Raw genomic sequence first — 15596 nt, forward strand, 5'->3', positions numbered from 1 at the left:
AGAGGCAGCGGAGATTATGAAATTTTGTGGCCTTGCGCTACATATGGGCCTAGTAAAAAAAAAAGCCAGAGATTAGTTTTATACAGCACCCCATTTTACCGCACGTCAATGACCCGGACAAGTTTTGAATTTTTTTTGCATTATAATGATAACGCACAGTGCCCGCACAGTGATGACCCCACATATGACTGGTTTTTCAAAATTAGGCCAGACATTGATCATTTCTGCACCAAATTTCAAGAAGCTTACACCCCCGAAAAGAACATTGCAAAAGATGAGTCCCTTGTACATTTTAAGGGGAGACTAAAATTCCGACAATACCTGCCAAGAAAGAGGGCAAGGTACGGAATTAAAATGTACAAGCTGTGCGGGAGCAGCTCAGGGTACACCTACAGTATTAGGGTTTATGAACGGGAGGATAGAACCTCTAGAGTCCCCCCCTGTCCTGGGAGTTAGTGGGAAAATAGTGTGGGATTTGATGGACCCACTGCTGGACCAGGGTTAACAGCTTTACGTGGATAACTTCTACACCAGCATCCCACTATTTCACTGCATCTCCACTAGAAGTACTGCAGCAGGCGGCACTGTGCGTAAAAACCAGAGAGCCCTCTCTAAAACTCTGATTGGGCAACCAATAACAAAGGGAGAAAGCAGGGCACTACACAGCAAGAACATGTTGATGGTCAAGTATAAGGACAAGAGGGATGTCCTTATGTTGACCACAATACACGGTAGCTGCAGCACCCCTGTACCTGTCCGAGGTAGCACTACAATGACCCCCAAGCCAGATTGCATCCTGGGCTACAATAAGTACATGGGCGGGGTTGATCCCTCTGATAAAGTACTAAAACCATACAGTGCTATGCGGAAAACAAAGGTGTGGTACAAAAAGCTGGCCATACACATGATACAGATGTCATTGTATAACGCTTACGTGCTATACCAATGTGCAGGCCGGACAGGGACATTCCTTAATTTTCAAGAGATGGTTATCAAGGCCCTTGTATTTGGGAACCAGGAAGGGGAGGGCCTCAGTACTTCTAGAAGCGATGGTCCACGTATTGCACCAGGACAACACTTTCCCAGCGAAATCCCCTCCACTGGTAAAAAGGGAAGGATCCAAAAAAGGTGCAAAGTGTTTTACAAAAGGGGAGAAGAAAAGACACCATCTATCAGTGCGAAACCTTCCCCGACAAACCTGGCCTGTGTATAAAGGAGTGCTTCAAAGTTTATCACACATCCATGGATTTTTAATTGGATCATTTATTTATATGCTCACTTTACCCCTAAATAATTTCCTTGAGCAGCATAGTTTCCCAAGTCTGGTAAATTTTGGGGGGTTTCCAATGTTTTGTTCCCTCAGGGACTTTGCAAATGCGACATGGCCTCCGCAAACCATTCCAGCTAAATGTGACTTCCAAATTGCGCTCTTTTCCCTTCTCAGTCCTGCCGTGTGTCCATACAGCCGTTTTATGCCCACATATGGGGTACTGTTACTCAGGAGAAATTGCTTTACAAATGTTGGGGTGCTTTTTCACCTTTAGGAAATGTGGAAATGAAAAAAAAAATTAGCTAAACCTACATTTTATTTGAAAAAAATTTAGATTTTCATTTTCACGGCCTAGTTCCAATAATTTCTGCAAAAAACCTGTGGGGTCAAAAAGCTCACTATACCCCTAGTTAATTTCCTTGAGGGGTGTAGTTTGCCAAATGGAGTCACTTTTAGGGGGTTTCCACTGTTTTGTCCCCTCAGGGGCTTTGAAAATGCAACATGGTCTCCACAAACCATTTCTTCTATATTTGAACTCCAAAAGCCAAATGGCGCTCTTTCCCTTCTCAGCCCTGCCATGTGTACAAACAGTCGTTTATGGCCACATGTGGGGTACTGTTTTACTTGGGAGAAATTGCTTTACAAACGATGTGTGGCTTTTTCTCCTTTAGTCCTTGTGGAAATGAAAAAAAATTAGCTAAACCTACATTTTATTTGAAAAAATTTAGATTTTCATTTTCACGGCCTGCTTCCAATAATTTCTGCAAAAAACCTGTGGGGTCAAAATGCTCACTATACCCCTAGATAATTTTCTCAAGGGGTGTAGTTTCCCAAATGGGGTCACTTTTGGGGGATTTCACGGGTTTTGGCACCAAGGGACCTCTTCAAACCTGATATAGTGCCTAAAATATATTCTAATGAAAAGTAGGCACCAAAATCCACTAGGTGCAGCCGGGCTCCTGGAACTGCAGCCCGGCTAAGGGCCAAAATAAAAACCTCATAGGGTTTTTTCTCCATAACAGGCAATGAGGACTGACCTGCGAACGTGGCCGATGGGGTTTTCCAGGAGGCCGGCGTGAGGGGGCCACTGCCTACCGCTCGCTGCCTGGAAGTCCTTCTCGGCCTGGGACGGGAGTAGCTCACGCTTGGACTTGGAGCACGTCCTCCTTTAAGTTCCTTCGGTAGGAGTCACCGAGGTGGCCGAGCTCCTGCAACTGCTGGTCGGCTTGGGACTTTACAAAAAACCACAGAGTGTTTTTTGAGAAAGTAAGGCGCAGCGGACCGCCCAGCGAGCGAGGCTGACGCAGACTTCCAGGAAAGCAGCATGAGGGGGCCGCTACTTACCGCTCGAACTGTGGAACCCACATTCGGCCTGGGCCGGGAGCACCTCCCGCCCTCATCTAGACCTGGAGCTTGTCTGCCCCCTCAGTTAAAGCGTGTGGCCAAATTCACCGCTCTAGAAGTGTCACCTGGTCAAATACACCGTACCCCCATCATTTACATCACCTCCGCTCACACTTTTCACATTCTCTCTCTCCTTCCTTAGCAATCCACAACCTTATTACCATGGTGATGTCGCTCTGAGCTCACTTTCTGAAACTGAAGAGAAGGTAAAAAAGAGAAGAGTATGAGAGAGAGGTAAGAAGAGAGTACCAGAGAACAGTCAAAGAAAGAATAAAGGTGGACAAAGGGGTAGAAATGTATGGTGGGTACATGACGTGGCAAAGGGACGAGGGGCTTGGAGAGTAAAAAGGTTTAGTGGGTAGGGTTTGATGAGACAAGACAGGTGAAGAGGGAAACAAGACGGGAAGGCAGACTGAAGAGGATGGTTATACGGAAATGATGAGAAATTATGTGTATATATGTGAGGGAGAAACAGGACAGCAGGAGCAACATCTGAGAGGCCGAGATGCTCTCCCCTCTGTCGCAGCCTCTTTTCCCTTACATGTCGCATTATAGGATGTATCACACAAATGTTTGTCTCGCTTTATGTCTCCAGTGATTTTTTTGTATGAATTGTGGAATTGAAAATGTGTCTGATGTTGTCAGTGTGCAGTACTGTGTATGTGGCTGCCTCTGCTTCTGAGGCCTGTGCTTCAGTCCATAAGCACACTAGGGCCACATGTGGGATATTTCCTAAAACTGCAGAACCTGGGCAATAAATATTGAATTGCATTTCTCTGGTAAAACCTTCTGTGTTGCAAAAAAAAAAAAAATGGATTCAAAATTAATTTCTGCAAAAACAAAAAATAACATTTGTAGATTTCTAAAGGGTTAAGAAACTTTCTAAATGCTGTTTTGAATACTTTGAGGGGTACAGTTTTTAAAATGGGGTGACTTATTGGGGGTTTTTAATACATAAGGCCCTCAAAGCCACTTCACACCTGAACTGTACCCTGTAAAAACAGCCTTTTGAAATTTTCTTGAAAATTTGAGAAATTGCTGCTAAAGTTCTAAGCCTTGTAACGTCCTAGAAAAATAAAAGGATGTTCAAAAAACAATGCCATACTAAAGTAGACATATGGGGGATCTTAATTAGCGACTACTATTTTGTGTGGTATAACTGCCTGTCTTACAAGCAGATACATTTAAATTGAGAAAAATGATACTTTTTGCAATCGTTCGCTAAATTTTGGTGTATTTCACAATTAAATACTGAATGTATCGAGCAAATTTTGCCAGTAACAAAGTCCAACGTGTCACGAGAAAATCTCAGAATCGCTTGGATAGGTAAAAGCATTCCGAAGTTATTACCACATAAAGTGAGACATGTCAGATTTGAAAAATGAGGCTGTCAGGAAGGTCAAAAGTGGCTGCGGCGGGAAGGGGTTAAGGAAGGGGGAGGCATGTATAAAAATTGAAAAAAAATATAGACAGTACACGCTTTGGCGATGCGATTGACCTCAAGGGTGAGAATAAGGTCAGACAAAAGAAACGTGGACCAGAAGGAAGCAGAAGAGGGAGGCGTTGGAAACACCAAAGATGCACCAGGGGAGGAAAGCAGGGTCAAAAGAAATCGCCTGAAACTATAGAAACATTCAAATTATTCAAACTTTTCAACCACATCCTCAAAGAAGACAATCAGATTCCTCTCCAAATACCTTTAATTTTGTCCCACCTCCCCTCTAACAGTTTACAACTTTTTCTGGATCTCCACAATTACACCCGCAAACTCACCTTTAACAGACATTTTGGCATCTTCTCTCTCAATCAACCAACCAACCAACAACTTCTTCAGCCATCATCACTAAACCAATAAGCTCTGTCTGTCCCTCTCATACAGTAGATTTAATGGAAAGAAGTTGGATTTGGGATGTACATCACAAGGAATTTTAGACTCCAAGAAAAACCTATTTTCATTAAGCATAAACTAACCTCAAGAGAATAGCGACATAGTGATTAGAACTACGGACGAAGGACGTGGCATTGTCCTCTAAAACAGGCCTGATATATCTGAAGCCATCCGCATCCTGTCCGATACTTACGTCTACCAGATCCTCACCTCAAATTAAACCTAGAAGACAATAATGCACTTATCAATTCAGCCAAAGAAAACCCAGTTACTCACCAATAAACCCTTCCTCAATATTACTGAAACTTCCCTCCCATTTTTCTTTTATCGAGGGTCCATAAATCCATGGATAATCCATCCAGTCGTCCTATCATTCCAGGTGTGGGATCTTTAACAATTGATCTGAAAATTTGTTTTAGCTCTCCCATCATCTTTCAAGGACTCTGCACAGCTCATTATAGAACTAAGCATCCTTGACATCACTTGATGTCTCAGCTCTCTACTCCAACATTCTACATAACAAAGGACTGTCCACTATGAAACTCCTCCTGTCTTTCAATCCCACCATGCCAACTCTCCAAACTGATTTTCTCCCCTAGGGTAACTCATTCACTCTACATCACAACATCTTCACCTTTAATATCTACAAATAGATAAGAGGTTGTGTAATAGGGTCATGATTTGCACCATCTTATGCAAATTTACATACAGTATGGGCCTTCTCGAAGAGCAATACATTCTCAAAACCCATAAGTTCATAAATAGATTTCCCTGTACCGCTGCTACATTGATGAGCTATTTTTTTGTCTGGCTAGTTAACGCCTCTGAGGCTGAGGATTTAATCAAAACTCTTACCAATAATGATTTGTTTTAACGTTAACACACCTTCATGCACCCAAAAAGAGAAACGACCTTGACCTCCACATCTCTATAAACTCAGGCAACAATAAGCAGACCACCACATATTTCAAAAAAGTTGATGTGAACAATTACCTTGATTTTCCCATTGCACATTATCCTAAATGAATTAGGAAAAGTCCCATTTGGCCAATTCGGATATGTTTTCCACGATCAAAGGTTCTTATAAACTAGAGTGGCACCACCATTACACCCTTTGAACAAATCTCTCTAGATGTCCCAAATAGGTCCTTTAAGATAAGCCAAAGGGAACAGTTCTGGATTTCTAAGCTCAGCTAGTGCCCAATGGACTCAACGTGGTCACAGAATCATCATTCTAAAAGACACTTTCACAGGCAACGGTTTTCATACCTTTGCATTGCATTATATTTTGGAACCAGCTTTTACGTATGTAATCCTTTACCCTCAGTGTGCATTTCACTACACACCTTTTGTTATTTATGTCTTGTGTGTGTGTGTTATATATATATATATATATATATATATAGATATCGTCACGTGATGGTGTTTTGCGCAATATCCCATATGATTTTATCAATCCCCGAGTAATATATGCAACTGATTTATTTATATATATATATATATATATATATATATATATATACACACACTAATGTTTGTATGTATTTATATACAGGGAACAAATATTCAATAATTTCAGCTTTTCTTTTATATATACTGTAAATATTGCTGCTCTCAGGCACTTTAAACTCCTAACAAAAGGACCTGAGCAGGAGTATCTGTAACCCTACTTGACACTTCTTTTGTTGTTCCCCAAATAATTTATGTGGCCGATGTGAGTTTATGTTCATCTGTATATTATTGATCGATTATTCCATACTTTGTATTTAATGTTTTTTTCGTTTCAATAATTTTATAAAGTTTTTGCAAATGAGAAAAGTACAAACATAATATGCATGAAATACATGAAGTTCAATCACAATAAGAGATACAGCTCATGTAAGTAGAAGCATAATGTTTTTGAAAAATTTTTTTTAACTATGTATTGCTGCACTTTTTACCCCTTTCACAAGTGTCGAGTAGAATCTGTCCCCCTCCTAAAACATTAATTTATTCCTTAGATCTATTTAGCGACATGTACTATGATTTCTTCTTATAATTACACCAAGCCGTAAGTAAAAATACTTAACTAGGACTATATTTTGAGTCCATAACTTGTTGTCAATAATTGCTTGAAAAAATAAGCCACCATCTTATTTTTGATCCATCCAGTCTTGCGCAAGCCAATTTAGAGATTCACAACACCGGGGTAACTGGTTCACCACATGCCTGTTTCAACGGAAAGTGAAAGTGTTGTCACATCACCAAGGCAACTAATTCACCATATGCCCAATCTCGGGCAGGCATTTACTGATTATATTAATGTATTAGTGCCCCTATACTAGGCGCTTTGTCATGTCCTTATCGGCCGTGACCGACATCAACTGAAACATTGGTGCATTTGTTGCTGACTGTGCTCCTGGATCATGTCACGCTGGCCCACTTAGTGTGGACATTTTTTGTTACCAGTAGAAGTTTCAGACACAAACTGGCCACAGAGCAACAGCCCACAGTGGTTGACCGCTAGAGTGTACTTCCCCCTGTCCCCCCAGCAGCACTTATGTTATTAAATATTTTCAGTCTTCCTTGGTTTACACGCTTACAACTGCTTCTTTTCCAGCTAACACTTCGCTTTACTCACCGAGACACTGCTCCTGAGTTGGTTGTTAGCTAACGGAGTAAACAATTACACTTATCTGTAACGGTTAGTCTATGACTGCGTTTCCTATTCTCTATCAAGTATGAGGATATTTCCACGGAATTCAATGAAGCCATTAAAGCTTTACGTGCACGCATCCAGTTATCAGCTTATCCACAGTGCTAAAAAAGTTTGCATTAGTATTCTGTCTTCATGACATCATGTGAACCTCCTCTTACCCCTCTACCCCGCATTTCTGCTATTATTCCAGCTATATAATGGTCTTATGGTTCTCCTGTATTCACCTAATGAAGGCAGCGGTTCGGTGCTGAAATGCGTAGTCGTTTAATAAATGTTTTGATTAGCTTTTATCGGACTACCTAACTTTATAATGCCGCAATATTTTGCCATTTTGATTACATAATTGAGTCGCGGGTTGATTATTTGTCATTCCTAAGAATGGATATAAAATACTTGTACAATATATTAATTGGGGGAGTAAAATATATTAACTGCTGGCCAATTATGACTGGCTTTAGATGATAGCAATTCCTCCAAAAGAGGACTCAAAAATCACCAATAATTGATCCCACCTGAATAGCAAATCAAATACTCTTATCACAAAACACAGGCAGGATAACCAGTATAATACCAAATATAACATCTTTATTAGATACAAGATAAAATACAGAATATAATATGGAACGACAAACCCATGATGCAAGGATCCCCACACAAACACTAAAAACCTTGTAAAGAAAAAAAAATGGGGTCTAAGACCCCCGAACGAAGCAGGTGACGAAACATGTGTTGGGCATCAGGGTCCCCCTCTTTTGGTCTGGATTCTGTCCTCCTTTTTGTGCCTGACTAGTCTAATTGTTTTCCCTAACACGTCACTTGTCAGTATAGAGCTGCTGCATTTATTGTTCAGGCTCTTGCACATTGCTGTATTTACCCATGTGTTTATTTATATAGGAGGTTTTTAGTATTTACATGTGGGGATCCTTGCATCATGGGTATTTTCGTTCCATCCTATATTCTGTATCTTGTATCTAAAAAATATGTTATATTTTGCATTATACTGGTTATCCTGCCTGTATTTTATGGCTTCAGATGATGCCAAATTAAAGTTTCTGCACACACAGTGGCAAAAAAAAATCTATAATTGCAGATTGTGATCACATTATTGTCATGGCTAAAATGCCAAACACTTGTTTTGCATGTTATATTGATCTAATAAAGCAAAAGATTCCTTAGCAGATTGAAGCAAATGAAAGTCACAATCTGCTTGACTGTCTCTTTGTATACACTAGATGCCAATATTGTGTATCCTTACAGGACTGAACTAAGGGAGAATTCTGTAAGGCATTATGTATTCTTTAAAATGTAACCAAATTCCTAAAAAAAAAGGTTGTTCTACCAAAAACCTGTATTGCGCCCCCTGTGTAGAATGGGAGATGCACACTATCTGGACACCTATGGTCAGGGATATATTTACAGTTTGTGCTGCTTTAGGGATGGAATATGGCCAAATTATGTCAATTAAAATTATGTGCCTTAAAATAAACAATGCAACTGTGTTATCAAAAACAAAACGGTTAAGGCAAATGGATTTACCTAATATTCTCTGCTATTTTTTAACCTGAGAATTTGTATTGTGATCAGTCTGGTGAGATCTAGCATTCTATCTTAATGTTAACCGCATTCCCCAACAGACATGCGCCATGTTGGGTTTTTCTGTGTTCACTACCTTGCTTCCTCAGACTGTGGCACCGGTACTCAAGTTTTGATATCTGTTCCCTAATATGCTGTAAGTTGAGCCTTAAAATGTTATCTTCAAATAATAGTACAATACAATACCAAAATATCATACACGTAATGAGTTTGGATCCTGAAATCATACCGCCCCAATATAATGTCCACAAAACAGTGCCATTAATGCCACTAATAATGCCACTATAAAGTGTTTGATATTGGTAAACAATGCCCAAATAATTAATTGCTAGTGAAGATTAAAAAAAGGACCCCGTAAAAGATACCTGGGGGAGGAGAGCCACCAGTTGAGTGACCGTAGTACGGTCAGGAGAAGTTAAATTTCGGAGAGACTCCATGTGGAAGTGACAAACCCTAACATAGGAATTTAAACGTTTGTGGTCCAGAATGGTGCGAACAAGGAGATTGGAGTAAAACCCATGAAATGCCTAATTGTGTAGAACAGGGATAATAACTCCTTGACTCAAGAGTAAATCTATTGACTGAAAAAAAGGCGGCTGCCTCAGATGGTAGGCTTACAAACTCTGTTTCCTGAGACGATTTTCCCCACCCAGGCGTCCGATATGTGGGAGACACATACATCGAGACCCACTCCAGGTTTAGTGACTTGAGAAAGGGGGCGTCAAGAGGGACAGGGCTTGAAGGAGGACTTATCAGTGGAATCCTGGTGGGAGAGTTTGCTGGATGTTAGTGAACCAAGGAATTTGCAAAATAGACCAAAGCAAAGTTGCGGTTCCCTCAGGGTCGTAGCATGATTAATCTGGGTTTGAGACAGGTGAGTGCTCTTTCCTCATGTGGCTTCTGAAATTATGTTGTCCAGGCAAGTCCAAAAGAGTCAGGAACGTGCAAAGAGAAGAGCCGTCAGGGACTGCTTTGAAGCAGTGTGGGTGGACTAGCATTGAAGAAAAGCAGTACACTGCGTATGGCAACAATAGAAGCCGAGGAACAGGCAACAAGGATCAGGAAGGCTTTTCAGAGATGCCTGGTGGCACTAGGAAGCGGAGAGAGGTTAACTTATTCTTCAGTGGATGCCCCAGAGAGAATAGCGTGACGGAGTTGGCCAACCCATTCAGTGGAGGCCCCGCTGACCCATGCAGAAGCGAAAAGAGGTCTTGTGAAGTCTGGGTAAACTTCTTTTCAGATTCTATTCCTTGGAGACTGGCCCTTCAAAGAGGAAAAGGGATTATGAGACATTCTGGGACAACGGAAGATGAATGCCTCGGTTGGGAGGGGGGGGGGGGGAGACTGTTCTGCGCCAGTAAATCTGTAAGGTGTTTCCGTTTTTGTGACTGAATCAATAGCGCAGTCGACTGTGCTATTGATTCTGTTGAAAAAACGGAAACCTGAAGGAATGGTGACAAAATGGAAACCATTAGCAATGTTTCCATCACCATTGATATCAATGTTGATGCAAACGGAAGCTAAGGTTTCCGTTTGAGGTTTCCGTCGGGTGAACCCCTCAACGGAAAGTCAGACGGAACCCCTGAACGGAAAGCCAATGCGGATGTGAACAGGCCCTTATTTATTATCACCCATAACATGGGTAAATATTTTGTGACGATGTCCTTGACCTTATTGAATTCCACACTATACGGTATGTCAAAATTTGGTTTACAATATATGTATTGCCACATGTACACATATCGGACTCCTGTTAAGTGCGTACTGTATGTACGACATCGTCCCAGGATTTACGTTGTACGATGTTGCTCGCCCTTTCCAACATCCATTTGTCCATATTCCTTGGCATATGACAAAGTGTCACTGAAATGCTGTTTGGCGCTATGCAATTCACTCACAGGGACTGCCCTCACTGTATGGTTGTATGGAATGTCTATGCTGTCCCTAATGTTTCCAGGTGTTTGCTGAACGAGATATTGCAGCAGGCAGTTCAGCCATGCAAACAGCCTCTAGTTTAGAGAGCCTATGCCTAACACAATAGGTTTCATTGGTGGAGGCATCTCCCCTTTAATGCACCTTGGGTAGCGCATTGATAATTTGAATTATGGGGTGCTTCACCACCATATGCTCTGTTTTTTACTTAAAATGCTTCAACCAATTTTGATATTGTAACCTTGAAAGCCCCAGTGGGATTGGTTGCAATCATCCTATATGGTTAATGCATTTAGTACCACTATGGGACTCCCCTAGACAGTCATTTTAAAATTCCGGTGAGAACTTTTGTGATAAATTAGCATTGTATAAAAAAGTGTAAGTCTTTTTCCAGTAATTCCGGATTTCTGTCCAGAACTGGGCCCAGTGACTACTGAGGATAGAAATATGGATTCCTGTTTTTAAAGGTATATACATGCTTGGTTGTTTTTGTCACTGGATTACCCTCAGTTTACAGATCTCACAGTCTGGAGTCATAGCTGTTCCATGAAAGTCAGATCCGTATAGTTGTTAGTTGTTCTCAAATGGGTGTGTTCAGATGGAATTTTATCATTAATTCAAAAGGGGCTTGTTCAAACTAATAGCAGTGAGGAGTTAAAATGGTGAAGTCCTTGATTCTGTGGAATATCAGGTGTCAATTTTGGCCCTTATTTAAGGTAGTAGTGTGGCAAATGTTGCACATGTTGGATATAGTGCTATTTCTTCTGAAATACTGGGGAAAATGAGCTGTTCCAGACATTGTTCTGATGAACAACTTACTTTGATTAAAAAGTTGATGGGAGAGGGAAAAACAAATACGGAGAAGTGCAGCAAATTATAGGCTGCTCAGCTAGATCTCAAATGCCTTGAAGTGGCAGCCAAAGCCTGAACAAAGCGGAAGGAAGCGGGGAACTACTGTTCGAATGCATCGAAGAATAGCCAAAATTGCAAAGGCTCAGCCAAGGATCACCTCCAGAAAGACCAAAGAAGATGTGAAGTTACCAGTGAGTACTGCTACAATCAGAAGACGATTAAGTGAAGCCAAGATACTAGCAAGAAATCCCCGCAAAGTCCTGTTGTTGAAAAAAAGACATGTCCTGAATAGGTTAAAATTTGTAAAGGAACACATTGACTGGCCCAAAGAGAAATGGCACAACATTTTGTGGACTGATGAAAGCAAAATTGTTCTTTTTGGGTCTAGTGGCCACAGACGGTATGTCAGACGACTTCCGAGCACTGAATTCAAGCCACAGTACACTGTGAGGACTGTAAAGCATGGTGGTGCAAAAATCATGATACTGGGATGTTTCTCATACCATTATGTTGGGCCTATTTATCGCATAGGGATCATGGATCAGTTTGAATACATCAAAATATTTGAGAACATGTCAAATGCCAAAGAAGAAATGCCCTTGAAATGGGTGTTTCAACACGACAATGACCCAAAACACACCAGTAAGCGAACATCTTGGTTACAAACAGGATTGAGGTAATGGAGTTGCTAGCCCAATCCCCTGACCTCAATCTCATAGAGCGCTTGTGGGGTGATATAAAAAATGCGGTTTATGAGGCAAAACCCAAAAATGCAGAACTGCGGAATGTCGTCCAATCTTCCTGGACTGAAATACCTGTTCAGAGGTGCCAGAAGTTAGTGGACTCCATGCAACACAGATGTCAAGCAGTTCTCAGAAACAATGGTTATGCAACTAAATATTAGTTCAGTAAAGTAAAATCTGAATTTTTTTTTCAGTTTATACATAACATTTTTGAGTTTTTATAGAAAAATGCTTGCACTGGTATGTTTTTGAACAGCCTAATATTTCCTTTCTTTTAACTTTCTGCAAAAGGTCTGAAACCCTGCCGGCGTCTCCGTCCCCAGAGACACCGGCGCACACTGCTCTCTTCCTCGGCCAATGCCCGTAGGGTGTGCGCGCGCACTCGCCCCCTCTCTTAAAAGGTCAGCACGCGCACTATGAACATCACTTCTATCCAATCCCAGCACACCCAGGACTTTAACACAGGGTTAGACACAACATTGCTCAGGCAATGAGGATGTGGGCAGAGTTCTTTTTGGACTGCAAATGTTCCCTAGGATCACCCTGTGTCCAGTATCTGTGTTCGGTGTCAAATCTAGAGTCCGGTGTCAAGTCAAGTGTGCGGGACTACTTCAGTATCCGTGTGTTGTATCTGAGACAAGTTCAACTGTCCAGCACAAGCCAGCTTCCGATAGTCGGGCACGAGCCAACTTCTGATTATCCAGCACAAGCCAGGTATCCAGATACTCTCGCCCTAGTGAATGTCATTGACATTTTGTTTGACCAGCTGCTACTCTGTTACGGAACAGTGGCCCAGTGGGTCCACATTCCCCACAGCCAAGACAATAAGTATCTGCCTGTATTTCTCAGCATGGAGGACACTATTAATCCTGACCAAATCCCCAACTTCATTTGCTGAAATGCAGCCCCAAACTTGCAAGGAACCTCCACCATGCTTCACTGTTGCCTAAAGACACTTATTATTGTACCACTCTGTAGTCCTTCGGCGAACAAATTGCTTACTGTTACAGCCAAAGATTTTACAGCCAAGAAATTTCTAATTTAGAAGTATCAGTCCAGAGCACTTGCTGCCATTTTTCTGCACCTCAGTTCCTCTGACGTGGAAACAAGGCCAAGCGACTCAACTATGCAAGAAATCAAGGTATGGCTTTTTAGCCGCAATTCTTCCATTAAGACCACTTATGGCCAGACTTCTCCAAACAGTAGATATGTGTACCAGGGTCCCACTGGTTTCTGCCAGTTCAGAGCTGATGGCACTTCTGAACATCTTCAGATTTTGAAACTTTCCTTGGCCGACCACTGCGTCTACAGCCCTTAACATTCCCGTTTATCTGTGCTTCTTCAAAAGTGCTTGAATAGACCATCTTGAAACCCCAGTCTCCTTTGAAATCTTTGCCTGGGACCTTGCTGATGCAGTATAACTACAGTTTGTCTTGTTGCGGTGCTCAGTCTTGCAATGGTGGACCTGTGACATGAACCGGTCTTCCACAACCTCACCTTTGTAGCAGAGTTTGGCTGTTCCTCATCCAGTTTTAAGCCTCCTACACAGCTGTTTCTGTTACAGTTAATGGCTGTTTCAAACTACATATGAAAATGATGATCATTATCACCTGTTTGGTATAATTGGATAATCATACACCTGACTATAATCTTACAGAGTCCATGACTTTGTGCACGTGTACCTAGAAGAATTGATGCTGATTTGAATGCAAAGGGTGGTCACAACAAATATTGATTTGATTTAGATTTCTCCACTGTTCTTCATTCACTTTGTTAATTGATAAAAAAAAACACTATTAACACTTCTATTTTTGAAAGCATTCTTACTTTGCAGCATATTTCCACAACTGCCTAAAAGTTTTGCCCAGTACTGTATATACACCCCCCCCCCCCAGAGAGATATTCTGGGTCCTTACATGTAATGGTTCAGGTAGTGGTCTCCAGAAGGAGTAGTGCAAGTAGTATTACTGTAATGAGGCCATGGGATAGGCAGAATTTGAATGTTTTTATTCTGCTCTAGCAGCGGCTGCCTGCACTAGACATTGGCTGCCTCTGTGGCTGAGGCGTCAATTCCAAGTATAGGTAGTGTGGGAAGTAATATTCCAGCCCTCTACAGTAGGTGTAAATTATGTGTAGTTTGCAGCAAAGCTGGGGTGGTAGCATTCAGCTTATATGTATTGCTGCTGATCGGATCCAGCTTCTTTGCTATCTGTATAGTTTTTACATAGATAAGAATTCAGTATTACTGCAAGCTGCTTCTTACTAGTCTTGACCCTCTTGGCTCTGGGTGGATTTCTAAGAAATTGTTTGGTAGCAGAATCTTGTGCTAGTGAAAAAAATAAAAAACACAAATCGATTATTTTGTACCTTTAGTTTTTTTTTGCCCTAATGTGTTTATTTATTTTTTTTTAAACCTATTTTTTGTTATGTAAGAAAATAAATGTAATCTTGAAATCTTTCAGTTTTATACTTGCCGGAAGAGTTGACATTATTTGCTGAAAAACACACTGGTTTTTTTTCTGCTCGATTGCCAGCTTTGGTGTGTAGACTGAGGTAGAGTCAACAGAGGGTGGGAGCTTTCTGGTGAGCTCTTTTGTACTACTGGATGCTTAGATAAGGTAGGCTAGCAACACTATACACCCACCCACACACACACACACACACACACACACACACACACACGCACACACGCACACACGCACTATGTATGTGTGGAGGGGAGCGGCTATAATGTGCATATACCTTGCCATATTGTGTATACATTAAATAAAGAGTGGAAGTATGTATATGTAATTTAGCTAGCCATTGGGAAGTTCTGAAACTTGTTTAAACATTAGCAATTTGAATTGTGGAAACGAAAAAATAATGTCTGTTTTGTTTATGAAATGATAAAGGCACCCTAAGGCTATGTTCACACTGAGTTTTTTGACGAGTTTGACGCGGAAACTGCGCCAAAAAAACTCGTCAAAAACGGCCCGAAAATGCCTCGCATTGATTTCAATGGCAGGTGTCTTTTTATTTTTTTGAGGCAGAAATTCCGCCTGCAAAAAACTCTGTGTGAACATAGCCTAACATTTGTAAATAAATTTCTCCAGAGTACAGAAATACCCCATATGTGGTGATAAATTGCTGTTTGGACACACGGCAGGGCCCAAAGGCAGGAGCGCGATTTGGCATGCAGATTTTGCTGGATTGGTTTTTGGGCGCAATGTCAAA

This window comes from Rhinoderma darwinii, chromosome 12 (genome assembly GCF_050947455.1).
Source record: "Rhinoderma darwinii isolate aRhiDar2 chromosome 12, aRhiDar2.hap1, whole genome shotgun sequence".
Classification (NCBI taxonomy): domain Eukaryota; kingdom Metazoa; phylum Chordata; class Amphibia; order Anura; family Rhinodermatidae; genus Rhinoderma; species Rhinoderma darwinii.